The following is a 20,844-nucleotide window of genomic DNA, read 5'->3' on the forward strand; positions in this document are numbered from 1 at the left end:
AATTTATATACCGGTATGTAAGAAATACATGCATTATTTAAAAGATTGCGTTCGACGTATATGACCATCAGAGTACATATTCTGTCCTAAATGGAGGCAAATGTACAAAGCATGAGCTCGACTGGCATTTATTTATATGGATTCTTAAAATGCGAGAAAAAGAAAACAATAAAACAGAAAGAACAAAGAATGTCTACGCGAATTTAATATACTTTTACTCAACGAAAATGCGGATTTTCTAAAGGCCAAAGTTTTTTTCCCCCCTTTTTTCAGCATACACAGTATGAAAAAGAAAAAAAAACTAAATTTGAATGCAAAATTATTGTGACACACTTGTCCTCTGTACTGTCTCGAAAAAGACTTTCAGTGGTGTAGTGACGAAGCAAAAACACTAACAGAAGTTGCTGTCGTAAGACATTTTGCGTAATATCGTGAAGGCTAGCTGTAGCAGAAAGCAACGCTGAATACGAAATTTCACTGTCGTTGTTAAATAATACTGTTGTAACTCTGTTCTGTTCAGCACCGACACTATATGAGACTTAGACCTACAGCTTAACGTAGGATCCAAACAACATGAGATCAGTGCGTATGTTAATCATATAGCCACCATGGAGTTCTTAAAGAGAAATGTGCTTCATTGTTTTAATGCCACATACTTCATAATCTGCGCTCATGGACAGAACTCGCTCGTGGCTACGCGGTTATCATACGCGCCTTTCACGTAGGAGGCTCGGGTTCGATTTCCGGCGGGAGCTCATGTGAGTTCAGGTCTTATATAATATTGCTGCTAAAAACAATACTAAACTGAAAATCAAATCATGGACAATACTAAAGAGGAGAGCATTGACATGTTACCTGGTCTATACTTCTCTGCTCCTAGCTTAAATCCTTTCAGTATCCCCAGTTTCCTAGGAAATTCGCAAAAATTATTGCTTTTTAGGGAGATCTAAATTCAATATGAGGATAAACAATATTAAAGATTTGTAAAATTACCCCTAAAATTAGCCTAAATTTACAGAAAAGTCGGGATTTCAGGGGGGTCCGGACTCTCCCCCCGCGTACGTCCCTGCTCCGAGGAAAACCATTTTTTTGCAATAATATTCACCGTGTATGGTTACATGCTACTCTTTATATTTGATTGCAGTGTTACGAGGTAATTTGCTAAATTTTATTGCTACTTAATGTTTCAGTTTTATATAATTGTTTTGTAGTAAGGATAATGCGGAAAAAGCTCATGAATCAGTAGGTCAACAGAAAAATCAGCACACTTCAGTTACGTGTGCCCTTGTTTACGGTCGTTCAAAACTAAGGCAAAACAAACAAACACAATTTCTCCAGCAGAATAATAATAATAATAATAATAATAATAATAATAATAATAACAACAACCATCAATTACTATTGTCAAGAAACCTCTTCTTAACGCCATAAAAATTAGTTTTGCTCGATTTTCCCGAAAACTAAGCATAACAATTAGCCCTCAAGCATACCATTTTGTTCAATTCAGTGCGCCATATTGATATAGTTACATTTGGACAATATTATAGTTAAATAAAACTTAGAAAAGTTTTACAGTTAATCCTAATTTTGGGTTATACTTCATTCATCATGCTGTCTACTATCGTCTTGCTATAACAGCCTTTCCGAACCTGGGGTTCTCAAGACGATCTCAGGGGATCTGCAAGCAAATCTGAGAAAGGAACACACAGTGGTGAGAAATACACCATTTTAAGTTAAATGATCGAATTAATAATGACAAGTCCATTTGCATGAGAAGTGATATTCGACCTACAAGAAATTGCCTATACTCCAACGGCTTTTTTTTTTTTTTTTTTTTTTGACAGCCAAAAATCGTGTACAGACTGGTGTACGTGTCTATAAAACATCTGTAAAATATCAACGAAAATCATCTTTGACACAATAGGTAACTCGAAAAGGAAAGACGGAATGAGAACTTCTTGAAGTTCATTGTCATTGCATTTCATTTGTTAATTTGCAAAAACCAGGTTATAAACACTAACATGGGGGAAAAATATAAATACTAAACGTATATATTGCAAGGGGTCCTTCACATATATTGTAGACTCTAAAGGAGGGGCCGCAGTGTGGAAAAGGTTGGGAAAGGCTGTGCTACAGTGACCGCAACGACTCGTGAATCCTATGCTCTACACCAATCATAGAGCTGCCTTGAATCACGTGTGGCGCATCGGAAGAATTCGGTACTATTCGCGAAGCTGCCTTCCGAACGCATACTTCAGAAGACGTAGAACAGTAGAAGTGCACCAACGATGCTGCCACACTTGAAGACATGGAGAACAAGGGACATAAAAACAACCTTTAAAGAAACAATATGAACACTAACATTATTCGAATTAAATGGTATCGGTAACGATAATAGAAAAGGTATAAGGCAATGACAACAAAAATAACGAAAATAACTAAACGAAACTTCTCAGCAATCCGACAACACTATATCCTCGAGAGATGTTCTCCACAAAACGCGAGAGACGCGACTGGCAAAATTTCATGGACGAGGGTTGACGACTGGGACATATCCTTGCGTTCTATTGGGTGTTGAAATTGGTAGATCTACAGCGTGGTCCGAAAGTGGGCGTACCCCTAATTGGTGTTTTCTGACGGTTTTAGGTTTTACCCACATTTGTTTGATACTATTGCTTGGCATTGTCTGACAACATTACTATCCATGTCCATTTGTTTTCTGCTGTTTCCTGCTTGGTAAAAGTTATTTGCAGTGAAGTTGGAGTAATCAACAAGTCCACATAGCATTGAACAAAGATTGGTTGTTGCGGTTTGGCTTCACGAAAGGCGTTACACAGATGACACCATGGAAAGTGTTAAAGCGAAATTTACAGACCGCCTTGGTATGAATCCACCAAGAAAAGAAACAATAATGGGGTGGGAAAAACGTGCATTTCTACGGGCAATGTGAAAGACCTCGCGACTCCGGAGTATCTCAGCAAAACATCTGCGAGAAGTTGGCGCATAATTAAGCTGTGTTGCGACATGGATGGTGATCATAAGGATGTTTGACTTCAAGGTAACTATGTACAGACATTCTACCATAATTAACACTATACTGTTGAAACTAAAGGGGGGTACGCCCACTTCCGGACCATCCTGTAGGTGCAATCACTATATTGTTCTATTAAAGAAATTGACGACAGTATATTTCTGTATCACTTTCATCTTAATAGGTGGGGTGGTTGTCGTACAGCAATTTATTTATTTATTTATTTATTTATTTATTGAAACAGAACACAACAGGTATTATATCCAATTACAGTGCTCATCTTTCATGAAATAATATATTTACAATTTCCCTTTTAAACCTTGTGAGGTAATCAGCATAAATATCTATATTATTTGTCATTTTTAAGAGTCTGTTGTAGGTTGCCCTAATCCTCCATGTTGGCGACTTATTTAGGATATTCGTCTTTGCTTTTGCACAATGAAAGAAGTTATAGTTTTCTGGACGTGTTTTTCTACCTGGTACGTTTATTTGAAAACTTGAAAGCAATTCGTTGCAGTCTAGCTTATTATTAAGTATCTTGTATAAAAATATCATGTCAGATAATGTTCTTTGTTTGAGTGTTAGAGTTTCAAAATTCCTATTTAATTAATGAATTAGAGTTTTCAGTTCTTGGGAAAATGTTTGTTTCTTTATATACAAGATATCTAAGAAATTTGGACTGGATTTTTTCTATTTTTAGTGAGTTAATTTTTGTATCTGGGTTCCATACAAGCGTCGCATATTCGAGTTTGGATCGAACGTAAGTTTGATACAATTTTTGAAGCGTGGCAGGTTTACGAAACTCCCTACTAATTCTTAGAATAAACTCAAGATTTCTGTTTGCTTCATTTATTATGTTATCAATATGAGGTTCAAATGTAAATTTCGTATCATACATCACTCCTAAATCATTGACAGTACTTACAACGGGTAGTTGAGTCTCATTAATTGAATATTTAAATTGCACTGTTTTTTTACGTTTTGTAATTCTCATGATTTTACATTTATTAATATTTACATTCAATAAATTACTTCGACACCATTTCACTACAGAATTTATATCTTGTTGAAGTTGATTACAGTCATTTATGGAATTTATATATCTAAAAAGTTTGAGATCATCGGCATACAACAATTTGTGGGAATACGTTATACATATAGGAAAATCATTTATAAATATTACAAATAGTAGAGGACCCAAATTTGACCCTTGCGGAACACCAGATAGTTGCAAGTATTCGGTTGATTTGTATCCCTTATATACAACGAACTATCTTCGATCTCTCAAATACGACTCGAACAGCCCAATTAACTCTGCGGAGAAGTTAAATTGACGTAGTTTCTCTATTAGTACCTTGTGATTTACTCTATCAAATGCTTTCGCAAAATCGGTGTAGATAACACCTACTTGACCACCTTGATCTAGGGTGCTTGCTATAAAATTGTTAAGAATGCTGATATTTGTGACTGTCGATCGACCCTGGACGAAATCATGCTGGTATTCTGAAATTGATAGTTTTATGTGATTTTCAATCCGTTTATAAAGAATAGATTCAAACATTTTAGCAAAAGTACTCAATATTGATACAGGCCTATAATTTTGAATATCTTTAAAATTATTAGACTTAGGAATGGGACAGACTTTTGTTATTTTCCATTTACTGGGGAATTTACAATTAGAAATAATTAGGTTGAATAAAATATAGAGTGGAAGTAGAAAGTATTCTTCACATCCCTTTATTATATAATCTGGAATACCATCAGGTCCTATTGTTTCTTTCTCCTTCAGTTTTCTTATTGCCTTTTTAATTTCAGTCATCTCAATTTTTAGAATCCTTAATTTCTCCAGTGTCTCATATGAGCTGTTACTATTACTACTGCTATCCATGATATCTTCGTTATTATAGACTGACTGAAAATATGTAGCAAATGAATTTGCAATCTCGTCATTACTAACTAATTCTCGGCTATTGTATGTCAGCGTATTACAATTAAGGTGTTGGGTCTTAGTTTTAACAAAAGTCCAGAGCTGGGAAGGATCAGTTTGTAACGTGTTTTCTGTATTCGCAACAAAATTACTATATGCTGTTCTAATTTCTTTTTTAAGTTCATTTCGTAAACTGTCATCCTTTCTTCAGTTCTTCGAGCAGATTTATCTATTGGTATGTCTAGTCTTTGAACATTTTTTTTTCGTTAATCGCTATTAATATTGTAGAAATTCTGCCCCACACAGTATTTTAGTAATGTCAATGTTTTCAAAATGTTGCCATACACATTACTTTGTTAGTATTAATGTTTTCAAAATTGCCACACACAATATTTTGGTAATGTTAATATTTTCAACGTATTGCCATGCACAGTACTTTGGTAATATTATTGTTTTCAAAATCTTTCCAAACAACTTTGGTAATGTTTATGTTATCAACATATTGCTAAACAGTACTTCCGTAATGTTAATATTTTCAAAATATTTCCATACACATTGCTTCAGTAATGTTAATGTTTTCAAAATCTTGCCACATTGATTTGTTTTAAGTGTCTGTTACACTGTATGGAACTCACAATGGGTAAATACAATGTACGCAATATAATCATCAGGAAGGAACGGAATTACCACAAAAATACAAGGTTGAAAAACCTCAAAGTTGTTTTCGTTTCATTAGTCGAAGCAAGAACGACAAATCCACTTCATTTGGGATTGGGAGTAGCTGACGGTTTCAAGGTGATTTATTTCTACTTTTATCTTTGTCGTACTACTGACACTGGTGAAAGTTAGAAAAATAAACGAAGACCAATTCCGTATTTGCCTGTTGCAGGTGCGACTCTCGTCAACACTTGGTAAGTATATACGCAAGATTCCTTTTTTTTTTTTTTTTCCTTAAACAAAAAGGGTGGTTCTCCAGAAAACAACCTACGCAGCACTGTGCATTCAACGAGAAATAAAAAGAAAAATGTTATCTTTGTGGAAGAACGAAAACAAAAACTAGTATGAAGGTAAAATGGTACGTACGCTATGTATGTATGTATCTGTATGTATGTAGGAGCTTGCCATTGCAACAAACCTCAAGAAAATACATAACTAAAATAGCTTGCGGCTTCTGAAGAGCTCGTCAATGACAAATGATCTCCAATGTATCTTCGACCACGCATTTAGAGTGCAAGAGGCAATTATTTAAATCAGAAAAAAGAAAAGACAGAACTAAAGCAGCAGAGACTTGAATACAAGAAGAGTGTTTCAAAAACAAACAGAAGGTATCTTTGCTTAAAGTCCCAACAGTAAACATGAAGAGCCAAAAGTTATCTTCCGACAGTGAATAAGAGTCAAATTTGTTGTTGGCTTAATTAGTTGTACGCTAAAACGAGAGACATTAAAAAAAAAAAAAAGTATGGATAGCCCTATTATCCATTCACTAAGTGGTTCCCGATCAGTGTGTCATCCAGTCTCATAGGGTGTGTCGGCAAATGCCATAATTTAAACATCACAAAGAAATAATTAGTCAAATAAAAAGTACGATCGGAGAGAAGACAAAATTCTGAGAAAGCCCATACATGCAATCTGTTCACTAGTAACGTACACAGAATTTATAGAAAGGGAAAAGATGTTATCGCAAGTTCATATCGTTCCAGGATTTTTGTATGACTTAATATTTATTTTTTCATATCTTGTTCAATGGTCAATTGCATACGCCGCTCCTGTTCACTAGAAAATGCAAGGATGCAATACCGAAGCCGAAACTTTAAACAATACGTTTTTAAAAAGTTGTAATGCACTCCAGGCACATAGCTAGGAAATGGTCAGGGACCTAACGTCCTCCTCCGACCATTTGAGCCTCCCTGAATCTTTCAGTTGTTCTTTGGTTTGAATGAACGAATGTATGACGAACTCAAGCCCCATAAATAATTTTGCCCCCCATTGGCTTAGTGTTCTGGCTACAGCCTGGTGCATTCTACACTCAAGTTCACAAACGTGTCCTCTGGTAGGACTACCTATTGTTTTTAGAAGCCATTATGTACTCATTTAAAAATAATAATAATAAGCGAATCAATTGCAAACCGTAAAACTGGTTGTTCTAGCATTCAGTGGAAGAATTGGTAGAATTTATGCTGCAGATTTTTTCCCCTCTGCATCGTATCACTACATCAAACAAATTTAACAATGTAGATAGCTAAAACACTACATTCTATTATGAGGAAATTCCTATATTGCTCATTATTGTAAAGTTAAAACTTTCCAACCTGGATAAAAATAAAGAAACGCGAAAACGCTATTGAAATGTGGTTTTTTACACTTCTATAAAATATAGTTCAACAACACACATTAATAATGATAAAAGGCGTGACTTTCGCCATTTCAAGTACAATGTTTTTTCTTTCTTTTTCTTTTTTTAAATAAATAATTGTATCCTTAATTCTCACGGGCTGAACTTTGAGGCTACAGTATAAAATTCAATTTTTCATGCAACTGGTTAATTACACTAACTTCTAAGACTAATTAAAACTTCAAAGTCCATTGACTTCATCCTTTTGTGACTCCACTTACAAATCATTCAGCGCAGTAACCACTCAACGGATTTCCCAAGCAAAATACATTATTAGAAACCAATAACTCGAGAACCAGGATTAGTGACCTCTTTTTTTTTTTTTTTTTTTTTTTTAACAAAGAAAACTATAGACCTTTCCTCATGTTTTATATGTGAGTGTGTACAAGGGCGGATCCAAGGGGGACTATAGTTCCCCTTGACCCTCAGGTATACACCGGATAAAATGGACTTCAATCCTGTTTTACATTGGATAAAGCGGCAAACTATGGTTTAGCCCCTCCCTTGATCATATCCTGGATCCGCCACTGAGTGTGTATATGTAAGTGTGTATCTTTAATAGGGAAGAGGTTCCTCGCATACTCTAATTTCCATGGATATGTTACAGAGCAAGTCTTTTTTTTTTTATCGTTATTTGTAATGTTACTTTTATTTCTGGATCAAAAGATCCAATATATTTCAATCAAAAATTTTCTTGTACGCCTTATCTCTGGAGAACTACATGTAGAATGTAGCTGTAGCCAAACCCAAACTATCACTTACCTCAGTATGATGCGTTTATTCCGTAGAAAATACGAAAAGTCGATTTAGGGGCCGTTCGAAAATTTTGTTCCCTAATCCAAAAACTAATTCTTGGCCAAGATCACAATCTTTTGATCCATTTTTTTTTTTTTTTTGGATCACATCTAAAATTCTTATTTTTGAAAGTATTTTTCCCTTCCAGTTACTTCAACTTCTTGTCTTTTCCCAGTTAGCTGTGGCCCGTTTTTCGAGTCGCTGTTCTCCACCTGTTTTCAGGTGCTATTCTAGATGAAAAAAAAAAATCAAACTAGATGTTCATTTAGATGCTATTTTGTTATTGAAAAGTAACTCCAAATCTCTGTTAAACGCACAGCAAAATTCCTTAGGATGGTAAGTCTGCTCGTATTATGTTGGGAAAATTGAAGAACAAGACTGGAAAGAGCAGGTCAACGCTTACTGACACTCGTGCCTGAGCAGTTGGATGTAGTTTACTAACGTGTCAGTATATTGTTTGCTCAACTATGGCCATTAGTTTAGTAAGGAGAAAAACTGTTCACGACTAATGATTCATTTTTGTTACCACCTGCAATGTGTACTATATTCTGTGGGAGACAGTCATTTTTCTTTCTTTCTCTCTCTCTCTCTCTCTCACACACACACACACACCTAAAAAAAACTACCGTTCTTTAGCAGTAAAATGGTTACATATGAGTCTTTGGTTTTTTATTCCATTATTATTATTATTATTATTATTATTATTATTATTATTATTATTATTATTATTATTATTATTATTATTATTAGTAGAAATGAGCTGTGTTGGTTTATTTCCTCTATATGTGTTTCTTATATTTTGGTTCGTTTATAAATTGAATATTTATGTATGTTATCTAGATATGAATATTAAAATTGATACAATTAAGTCATTTTTTTTTTTAAAAAAAAGCAACATTTAGAAAAGATAACCAAAATCAGAATATTGAAATATTCATTGATTTCGAAAGAAAAAAATTGGACATTAATAACTAAAAAAAATATACACAAGATGACACTGGACTTCACTTCCATTCAATATACTCAATAACCAAATCAACAGCAATTTTAACTTTCTTTGATCGGGGAAGATAATGCAATAATTATGAAAGGTCTTCATACACGTGTTTAGCCACATGCCCAGGGAGTGTATCTGGTAAATAACCAACGGAATTATTTAGGAAGTAATAGAAAGCCGCAGTTATAGCACCATACTCGCGTCAGAATTTAAAAATGAAGTGAAATGAAATATTTAAGGTTTACGTCCCATGGTTACGCCGGCTAGGTTAAAGGGGACTATGATGGTGATAAATGAATGAAATGGTGAAATGAAGAAAGTGGGAAGAAACGACAAAACTCCGAAGAAATCCATGTACAGTACATGGTGTTTATCCACCACAAAGTTCACTTGGGAGAGCTGGGATGGAACCAAGAACCTCGTGCACCAGAAGTGAACGCTCTACCAGCGGCAGAATTAAAATTATTCAACTGTAGCGCTGTCTTGATTTTCACAGAAAGCTAGTGTAGTGATAGCAAAGAGTCCAAGAGAAGTTTGACGTAAGGTATACCGATCCAAATAGAACATGAGGGTGTGCTCTAATCGTACATTTGTTGTTTTATATTTTCGCTGTTATTGTTACGTACCAGTTAATATGAAAATTGTTACCATTCATGTTATAGTTATTTATTAGGTGCTGTTTTTTCGTCAATCGTCCACCATGTTTTCAAAGTTTGCAACAATGTTGGTGCACTGCTGCTGTTTGACGTGCATTTGGAAGGCAGCTTCACGAACTGTACCGAAAGCTTCCGATCTATCACACGTGGAGCAAATATTTGTTCACTCCAGGCTTCACGAGTCGTTGCGGCCACTATAGTCTTGAAATATTAATAAACAGTGGCGGATTTAGCACGGGGCTGTTGGGAGCCTAGATACGCAGATTTTTGAGTAAAAAAAAAATGATTGCAGCTATTATTCATATATTTTTGAAAGTTTATAGAAAACCCATTATATACCTATCATAGTCTGGGTTCTTGTTGCTCCCCCTCCCCAGTTTGTACTTTCCTCCGCCTCTGTTTAATAAAGCCAAGTTTGTACAACTATATTAGCATTAAATTACAATTCTACATAGCGCATTAAAAGTAACATACTAATATTTAAATACTACTATGATTATTACTACTACTACTACTAATAATAATAATATTTTTTCCATTGTTTTAGTGTGCCTCTTAGTTATGAAGAAATTAAGGATAAAACTTCTTCAGTTAGAACGATCGATTAACAGAAAAATAATGATTAGCCGTTGTTTGACCTAAATTCTTATCTTTAACTATCAGCTGCATATTATCATGACAGCTATTTACGATTTATAACTACTGTATTGTAGGTCGCTTATGTGTTTACGTCTGGTAGCAAAGAAAACATTCAAGTACGCAACTAAGAATTATTCAAAATTTAGAAATTGTTTCTTTCTTTTAAGAAAGAAAAAAAAAATGTTAGCACTGTGAAACTAAGATTACCAGTTTTTACAAAGTTGTGTAACCTAAAATAGTTGAGAGTTCTCAATATAATCAAATTAAATGTAATTTTTAGTTCAATGTCCCATGAGGGGCATACTGCTAAAAATAATTAAAATGATTAAAATTACACTTCCTATTTTTTTTTACAAAATAAATATAAATATTATTTAAAAAAAATAGTTAAGGAACCATGATCATCAATTACCGTTGAGTTCATTTTTCTAGTTTGATTAGCCTAGATTTTCGGGTAATTTCTAAGAATTGCAACACTGAAAATTATTTCGATTCATATTTTCGGGTGTAGAATACCATTATCTAGTATTGTGGTAAGTTCATTTCATTATCTCTTTTCACTTACGAAAAACGGGCAAAATAAAAATGGTTAGCTTTTGTATCATTCTTCTCTACACCCACATTCCGAAAACATTAAGTCTTTTTTATTATTATTATCGCTTTTCGGTAATGTACGCAGTATACGGTACAATGCTCCATATAAAATATTTCTGAATATTTTTCTTATCTCTTTGCTCAAGGATCCACAATATAAACCTTTCTTCTTCCTAAACCCTTTCTAAATTTTTATTACTGGGTAAGAGAAAAATAAATGACAATCATATTGGTTTACACGTATTTTTGCAGAAGAATAGGTCTTTCTTGAGAGCGTAGTTTTTCGTCAAATGATAATGAAATTCTGGTCACGGAAGAGGAAAATCTATCTTCAAATATGTTCTATATTTATTCCAGGAATTAACAACATGCACTGTGTGCTTTCCATAGTATTATCAACACGGGCGTTCAAGTTATTACACTGCTGGAACGTAGTAATACACGTAGAATCGAAATCCTAGTGTCGTTTGCTTGCCTCATAAATATCTCGTGTAGCTAATATGATTGAATACTTTGAAGAAATAAATATTTTATAAAAATTGGAACTGTTCCACTAAAACCAGAGAGTCTAGTTACCCTGCGAATGAAGAGAGAAAACGGAACACCCCCGAGGAAGCTGTGGACACGATACTAGAACGTTTCTATTTCAAGTGTGTCCCTGCTGGCGCTGCTGTCGATGTGTTTTTTCCCGTACCTTTCTCGAAAGAGGAGGGACAAGTTGCTGTGGCCGAGATCTTTCAATCGTTGCATGCAGCAGCGTTACCACAATGAATTATTTCACAGACTTCACTCGTCAAGACCAAAATGACTGAATGACAACAGGGCAACAAAGCCGAGGTCATTCACTTCTTTTCTCTAAGCAAAGAGAGGATTTCTTCGGTAAGAGGATGGCAGGGGTGGGACCGAAGTATGTTTCACATATTTTCCGAGGTCACACTTGAAATAGAAAGGCTCTACCCGCTCCAAACAGGAATTGAAGCAGGGTCCTATCATACCAGATAAAAGCGCTCTAACTTCGAGACGTATTACTCAGTGATGAACTTCTTGAGATCATTTATCATTTTGGATTTTTATTCGACTCTCGGTGAGAGGCATGTAACTTTGATTCCCGTAACGCAAACAAATCCACAATCTCAAATAACTTCGTTCGGCGGATTAAAAGAAAAAAAGGAAGGAAACAACAAAAACAGAAATAAATACAATGGAGTAACAGTAACACTTTGACTGAATTACGGTAACTTCCTCGGTATACGGGTTTATGAGAGCACATTGTCAATTACTTTGAAAAATCTTGAATTAAGAAAACCTAACAAGACCAGATAAGTTTCTTTTCTTATTGGGAAAGATCGATAGATATTTTTCACTTCAGATTGTACCACTCAGCTCCAAGCCTTGCCTTGGCGAGATACAAAAGTAACACAAGCAAGAGAAGGGAAAGGAAATCATTGATATTCGCGCTGTCATAAAACCAGCCTCTGAAATCAATAAAAAGTAGACGAAATCCAATACTGTTATCATGAGCTGTTAAGAATGAAATACTGTTACGAATCAAAATAAACACCACGTTAGCACTTGCCTACGACGATTTGAATTTTTTTTCTCTATGTTTCCAAATAAAGAAAGAAAAAGAAAGAAAATATATAATCTAATTCCACTTATCAGACACTTTACAGTGGAAATAATTTAATTTTTTTTTTTTTAAGAAAACGGTAAAATCAAAGATACAACTTAACTTTAGAAAACTAGCAACACTGAAAAAAAAAAAAAAAAATAGAAACTACTATGGTTGGGTTGCCAGACGTACGGACATACATATATTTCATGATTTGTGTTCGTACCGTATTCTTTTAAAAAAGTGGTAAAATGTCTAATTTTTAATTTTGATCTAGAAAAATAGATTCATTAGTTACTATTTCCTTACTATTGCATCGATTACACTCTCATCAAGGAAAAGGCGGGAGTTCTGTACTCTTTGATTTTAAAGATTCATGAAAGACGAACAGGCTGTTGTCTTAGATATCATCTATGGAGTGAGGAACGGAGCAACCTATAGGGTGAGTTTAAGAACGTTGCACATAATCGTAAACAAGGAGAAAAGTCTTTTAGTGAAGATGTAAAATACGTTTTCTCGATCCTCATGCAAGAAGCCTCGTCTTATAAAGCTAATCACCAATCACCAATTTTAAGTAAAATTGAAAATGTACTTTTGTACTTGGAAATCTGACTATCTTAACTATGGGATTAATTGGTATTTTCTTACACATGTGTATTTTGCAGCAGAGAAATAAAACAATCTTTCTGTAACAACACATAGAAATGAAAACATGAAGTGAAATATTTAAGTTTTACGTTCCACGCATATGCCGGCTAGGCTAAAAGCGACGACGATGATGAGAAATGGAGGAAATTGTGGAATGAAGAAAGTGAGGGGAAACGGGAGAATACCGAAAAAGCCCATGCACACTGTGTTTGTCCACCACGAAGTTCACTTGGCGCGAGGTGGGATCAAACCAAGGGCCCCATCCACCAGAGGTAGCGTTCTACCACTGAGCCACCTCGGTCCCCAACAATACATAGAGTTTATACATAGAAAGATTCTTACATAACTGTGCAATGCTTCTAATTCAAGTAAACAGTGATAGACTTGCTTCCCCCCAAGCGAAATCTGAAATAATGCTGCTGAAGTGAAGAAATAAAATGTAATGCAAAGAAATGACATTAGTGCACATTTCGCCATCTTATTTTTAAATATTATTTTATATTTGTATTAATCAGTGGCGGATCTAGGCCAGAGCTGGGGGCTAGGCCCCGTGCACATTTCACCATCTTATTTTTTTAATTAATTTATATTTGTATTAATCAGCTAGTCCCTCAGTTTTTTCAGTGACAAAATAATTTAAGCTATTATTCATATATTTTTGAAAGTTTATATAAACGTATCAGTCTGGGTACTGGCTGCCCCCCCCGTTTTTAACTTGTAGATCCGCCACTGGTATTAACACGCTGTGAATATGTTTAATGCACACAGACCAATGGGACTTGTTCAGTGTTGCTAACTGTAGGGACATGTCTCTAAACATAGGAACTTTCAGACATTTTTCCTGAACGTAAGGACGGATTTCGTAAATTGGCAGGAAACGGATAGATTTTTTAAAAGATAAAAATAAAGCGCAATCAACCGTCATACTGGTAATATTAAATGATGAATGACACGTGCTTCAATGTCACCTGACAAATTATACTTTTGTCTGAGTTAACCCTAGTTTCGATCGATTTAAATTCTAACAACCAAAAATGAAGTAGAAAAATATCGTAGAATTTGAACTGACTGACGAACTTCTATATTGATCGACACTAAAACAAAGAAGAAATGAAATGTAATCTTTAACGTCCCACGATTATGCCTGTTAGGCTAAGGGAGACGATAATTAAAGCAAGCGAATGATGGAACAACTGGTGGAATGAGAAAGTGGGAGGAATCGTGAGTACCCGGAGAAAACCCACAAGAACCAGGAACCAAACGCACCAGAAGTAAACCCCCTACCACTGAGCCACCATGCCCCCCTAAAACAAAGAAGAGTTAGGATTTAGAATTTAGACTTCTGGGCTTTGGGCATCCATGGCTATTTAACCTGTCACGTATGAGGGATGACGTCCCTCGGTGAGCACATTATCCGGGGAAGGGAAAGAAGAAAGGATTTGGGAAGGAAGGAAGTGGTCTGGGACCATTATGTTAGGTACCACTCCGGCATTTGCCTGGTGTGAATTAGGAGAATCTCATTCAGGGCGCTGGCATGAAAAAGCGTTTTACACTTTTTCGACCGAGTGCCCCCACTAGAAATCGAACCTGGGACCACTCGCACAGAAGGCGAGAGCATAAGCAATTACACTACGCGGCCATTAAAACAAAGAAGAGAAACAAAACGGAACTAGAGCGTATTAACTTTTAATTAGACGACAACTTTCTTCCTGATGACACAAGAAGTTGTAGAACTTTTAACTTAGTAGATGGAATACATATAGGCCTATATTTCTCCAAACCAAGTATTGGTTCACTTGTTCGTCACAAGATTCGAACGCAGCTGTACTAGAAAAGAATTATATATGAAATACAAGCAAATGTCTAAAAAAGTAATAGACAGGTAATACAATGGGTGTGCATAAAGAATTTGTATATAGACCCTATTACATAATTGTATATTGGAAAGTTATGTGTAATGATATTTGTAATATATGATCATATATTTAGCATTAATATTTAAGTTAAAATTGCCCGTAGGGACTTTCCGGTGAAAAGTAGGGACATTTTAACTTAGTTGTAGGGACAAAGCCAAAATATTGTTCGCAACACTGGGCTTCTCAGGAGTTCCACTTCTGCTACACGATTGGCTACTATTCTAGTATGATTCCTCATCCCTTGTTTAAATGGAATAAAGTGGGCAACAGCGATCCGATGTTGCCGACAGTCCGACACTAATATTCACAATTACATTACGAACAAAAATATTTGGCACACCCTAAATACACACTTTAATACAGTAAATTCAATACACAGGTACGAGGGTGATTTAGAAAGTAATGCCTCTAAGTCCACTACTTGGCCAATAGTACTGGAAACATTCTGAACTGTATCATTTATGTACTGATGTTCAAGCTTTAGAATGTCACTTGTTTCACCTTCCTATTTCTTCTCATTCCAGAGTAATGGAGCAATCCTTTGCATCCAGTAGTAACATCTGATTGAAACAGCGGGCTGTCGTTGAATTGCTGACTGCGGAAGGTTTGCGCCCAGGAACATTCATGGTCGCGAGGAGTCAAGTATACATACACCATTACGACCCGGAAACGAAGCCTCAGTCAATGAAATAACGCCACACGTCCTCTCTTCTATCAAAAAAATTCAAAGTTGTCCCATCTGCTGGCAAAGTGCTGTTGACTGTTTCATCCCGCCTATAGTTCGAATCTTGCGCCATGAGACTTTTGAATCTTCCCGAAACTTAAGGATCGCCTTAAGGGCCAACGCTACAGTTGTGACGCGGAGGTGGAAGCAGCAGTTCGGCAATGGTGTCGCCAGCAGCCACTACAATTTTTCACCGACGTCATGAAAATTTTATTTCGCGTTGGCTCAAGTATGTTGCTCGTAATAGTATGTTGAAAAAATGATGTCACCATCAGTAGCTGACATTCCAAGCTTTCCAATGATACCTGTATTGGTGCTATCTGTCAAACACAAATACAGGCATTACCATGGAGGCATTACTTTCTGAATCATTCTCGTATTTACTTTAAAAGCAGGACTTTCAGATTGAATCGGCCGCTCCACAGTTTGGTCGTTGCTTCTGCAATCCATTAAGGTTGGTTTCAAGGGACAAGTTTTGCCGTTAGATGTCATTACAGAGTTCGTATATCTCTAATATATTTTTTACCTTTCACGAAAATTCACGATATCTCTTACAAATTTCAACCTACAGACTTCAAATTTTTAGATAAGGAACTTCATAACCTATTGAAGGCAACAATCCGTGCCGATTTTTTATTTAGAATTTTCTTCATTGTTGAAATGTCTTCATTATTTAGATGGATATCCAAATCTTTAACAATGTAACTGTTTTAACAATTAAGAAAATTCTAAATGAAAAATCGGCACGGATTGTTGCCTTCGATAGGTTATGAAGTTCCTTCTCTAAAAATTTGAAGTCTCCAGAATGAAATTTGTAAGAAAAATTGTAAATTTTCGTAAAAGGTAAAAAATACATGAGAGAGATACGAAGACCGTAGTGACATCTATCGGCAAAACTTGTCCCTTTACACCAACCTTAAGTAAACATCTGTAAAACCGGGGTATGAATATGCTTCGAGTTTTCTTCAAGTTGAAAATTTCGGAGGAGAAAAGCAACGAATCTACATACGCACTCTCCCAAGATCTCTGATATGAGACTGAAAATTCATTACAAAATCGATGCGAAATTCTATGAATTGAATACAAACCACGTCTGCATATAGAAGAGAAAACAACTTAGAACTTTCATGAATACAAAAAAGGAAATATGGAGCACCCATATTTAGTACAGTACACGAAATGTTGCTACCGACAAAAACACTTAAATTTCTGAAAACGAGAAATGACTAAATTCATTCATCCCTCCTTTAGCAATGCTAGGAATTGTTGCCAATCAATAAGAAGAACAATGCAATTCCCATAATAACACAGCTGTGAAATTACACATATAAACAAACGTAAATAGTGTCGCCTCCTCTCAGGAAAACAATGGCCCGGAAATTCCTTAATTTTAAATTGGGCTTACTATTCCGTCCGATAATCGATAGGAACTCTTCATTTTTATTTTTATTTTATTTTCCAAAGTAACATGCTAAAACCATTTCTTGATTATTTACTTTCTAATATTTACCTGAACAAACAGCTGAAAATTTCAGGGGGGTCTCAGCCCAACATGGCCATTTCTAGCTATGAGTCTGATTGGTAGTGTACATTATTGAAGTTATTTTGGGAGTAATTTGTATTCATACTTCAGTAAACTTTGAAGAGTATGGTATGTTATGAAATTAGTTCGTATTGCCCTTACAAGGTTTAAACTTCCGGTTCTTAACTTCCGGCTCCAAGATGAAAAATAAAAGTCATCAAAAATTGGGATTTATACTAACTTAGTATTTACCTAGCAGTATTTTACACAAATATACTTTAAAAAGTAGCAGTTACTCCTTATTTTACACAATTTGTAACTCATTATTTGAGACAGTAATCTATGCAAGGAAGTAAGTTTAGGGTTGAACATATCTTCAATGGAAAAATCACTTTTAAGATAAGTATACAGAAATTACGATTGTCCTGAAAAGCTATGAGACTGAGTATTTGAAGCCCTCCCCTGATGAAATTCTCCGTACGCCGCCAGTTTGAGGTCTGTACGAATGCGGATATCAGTATCAATACGACTTTTTGTGGATATATTTTCATTTTCTTTATGGATATGGCGACAGTAACATTCGTGATCATTTTTGGAATGCACTTTTAAATTATTTATTGAATTCATGAATTAAAGTGTGATTACGAAATGTTAATGTTCATGGAAGTTTTCTTCTTCTTCTTCTTCTTCTTCTTCTTCTTATTATTATTATTATTATTATTATTATCTCTCAAGAATGTATCTATTATTTCTCCTCTGTTTTTTTTTTTTTTTTTTTTTTTTTTTTTTTTTTTTTTTTTTTTAAGAGCAATGACGGTGAAGGCTCATGACGAATAAGCAAAAATTAGCGATGTACTCTTAAATGCCTTTACCGATACGGTGTCACCAATATGGCAATTCTCTGATCAGAAATATGAATTTGAAAGGATCTCTGCGTATTTTCCATTCCTCTTGCAATTTGTTTCTCGATGGATTTTACTGCATTTTACTTACGATTTAGAAACGAAATGGACTTATTTAAAATTTTAGCTTCAAATGAATTGGTGGCCTCGTGTAGCGTAGTCGTTAACGCTCTCACCTTTCGTGTGAGCGGTCCCGGCTTCGATTCCCGGTGGAGAATAATTAGTAATAATAATTAGTTAAAATCGAGATAGACTGTACCAGTGAACACCTCCAGCGGTAGCAATAATGCTCAGTGCTATATAGAGTCATTATTAAAAAAAACTAATTGGTTTCACTATTGTAACAGATATTATTATATAAAATAAAAATATCAAACGCGTGTGTCGTGATGGCCTGAACGTTCAGTAAAGTGTGCCGTCAGGCAAAAAAGGTTGAGAACCACTGGTCTAGTCAATCGTCCGTCATTGAACGAAATATCTATTCTTAAATACATACGGGAAACATACTACTGTATCTATTCTTAAATACGTTAAATATACGGGAAACACACTACTGCACGTACTAGGCCTCTAATTTTCGTCAAGATTTTATATCTTATGTATCTAATGTTTCTTGAAAATTAGAAACACGCCTCTGATCTCAGAGGTCCCTGGTGCGATCCCAAGCCTTGTGATTTTGTAGAGGATAACATTGTGTCCGTGAGTTTTCTCAGAGTTTTTCCATTTCCTCGAACATTCTCATTTCACTACTTCTTGCATGATTATTCACTTTCCTCAATAATTCGTCTCTTTTTGCTTACAGGGCACAATCGTGGGAGGTCAAACTACAATTTCATTTAAAATATTAATAACACCAAGGTTTAACACTAGACCGGTAACTTTAGTGCAATTTTAGCGGTCGCTCGCTTATCATGCACGGGCATGTAAACAATATCAGCACATGATGCTGAAATTGAGTCTGTCTTTTGTATCGATTCCGGGACCACTCCTAAACTATGCTGTTTCAGTATTGGTACTACCATAGTGTTTACTCTATGAAGCTACTATCTTGATAGTTCATCTCACTTTTAGTAAAGAAGAAAACAGAATTCATCGGTGTCTAATCAAACGAAGCTTAGAGGCCTATAGGCAAAATAGACGTTTTACGTTTCCTAGTGAAGTTTTTGACATAATATTTATGTTACTCGAAACGGGCCGCGGTGGCTCAGTGGTGAAGCGTTCACATCTGGTGTATGGAGTCCTTGGTTCGACCCCAGCTCGCGTCAAGTGAACTTTATGGTGGACAAACACCGTGTACGTGGGTTTTTCGGGATTCTCCCGTTTCCTCCCACTTTCCTCATACCACCATTTCCTTCATTTCTCATCATCACCGTCTCCTTTAGCCTAGCCGGCATAACCGTCGGACGTAAAACTTAACGATTTCATTTCCTTTTTGTTTCGAAAAAGACCTAGTCACTAGATATTATGCTGAATGAATTGATTTCTAGTTTGGAAGAATAAGATTTCGTAGTAATAAACCAACATGTGCGTTGCGAAGCATATGATCACTATTAAAAACAGGTCAGCGGAGTGTATCTAATAAGGAAAAAGCCTTCAACATCAGACACTCCAGCGGTTGCAATGATCCACTGCAAGAGCGTTTATTTCTGGTGCGTGTGGTCCATGATTCGATCCCAGCTCGAGCCAAGGGAGCTTTGTTGTGGACAACTATTGTGTACGTCGGTTTTCTCGAGGTTCTCCCACTTTCTTCATTCCACCATTTCGTTCATAATCATCATCACTATCTTAGCTTCGGAGCGTAAGTGTTCGACTTTAAACTATAGTAAATACATAAATAAATACAGCCAGACACACCCTCTGTAATTGTCATGTTTCTAAAATATAATATTCAATACTATGTTATTACTTTGTCGTGTCGTAGAAAACTTTCTCCTTCCAATCAACTGGAAACGAATTTTGATTTAAATACTGAGACTACACGACATGCGGAGCGATAGTTTGATTTTGAATGAAGTCTTTGAGTTTTACGTCCCACGGTTATGCCGGTTAGGCTAAAGGAGACGGTGATGATGATTAATGAATGAAATGGTGGAATGAAGAAAGTGGGAGGAAACGGGAGAACCCCGAGAAAACCCACGCACACGGTGTTTGTCCACCACAAAGTTCACTTGGTGGGGGCTGGGATCGAACCCGGGACCCCAAGCACCAGAGGTGAACGCTCTACCACTGAGCCACCGCGGCCCATATTTGATTTTGAATGAAAAAAATGTATGTTTCGGCGGAGATTGAACACAAGACTACAAGCACAGATAACGTAAGAGCTAGAAAACTAAAATTACAGAATATTATTATAAACAACAAAAATTATCTTGATAGTACAACTTCGGTATTTCGTAAGATATGAGGAAATTTTTGTTCTTGAGCCATTTTAATCTTTCAAAACAACAACACATGAACACACGTATAAATGAAAACAAAATAGCTTCGTA

At 35.6% G+C, this 20,844-nt stretch overlaps 1 protein-coding gene across 4 annotated transcripts in view; it reads right to left on the reverse strand.

Annotated features, from left to right (window-relative positions):
- Epac (Exchange protein directly activated by cAMP) overlaps nt 1-20,844 on the reverse strand; it is a 1,466,091-nt gene that overhangs the window by 269,291 nt on the left and 1,175,956 nt on the right. The window lies entirely within an intron of this gene.

This window comes from Thermobia domestica, chromosome 15 (genome assembly GCF_964235325.1).
Source record: "Thermobia domestica chromosome 15, izTheDome1.hap1.1, whole genome shotgun sequence".
NCBI classification, from domain to species: domain Eukaryota; kingdom Metazoa; phylum Arthropoda; class Insecta; order Zygentoma; family Lepismatidae; genus Thermobia; species Thermobia domestica.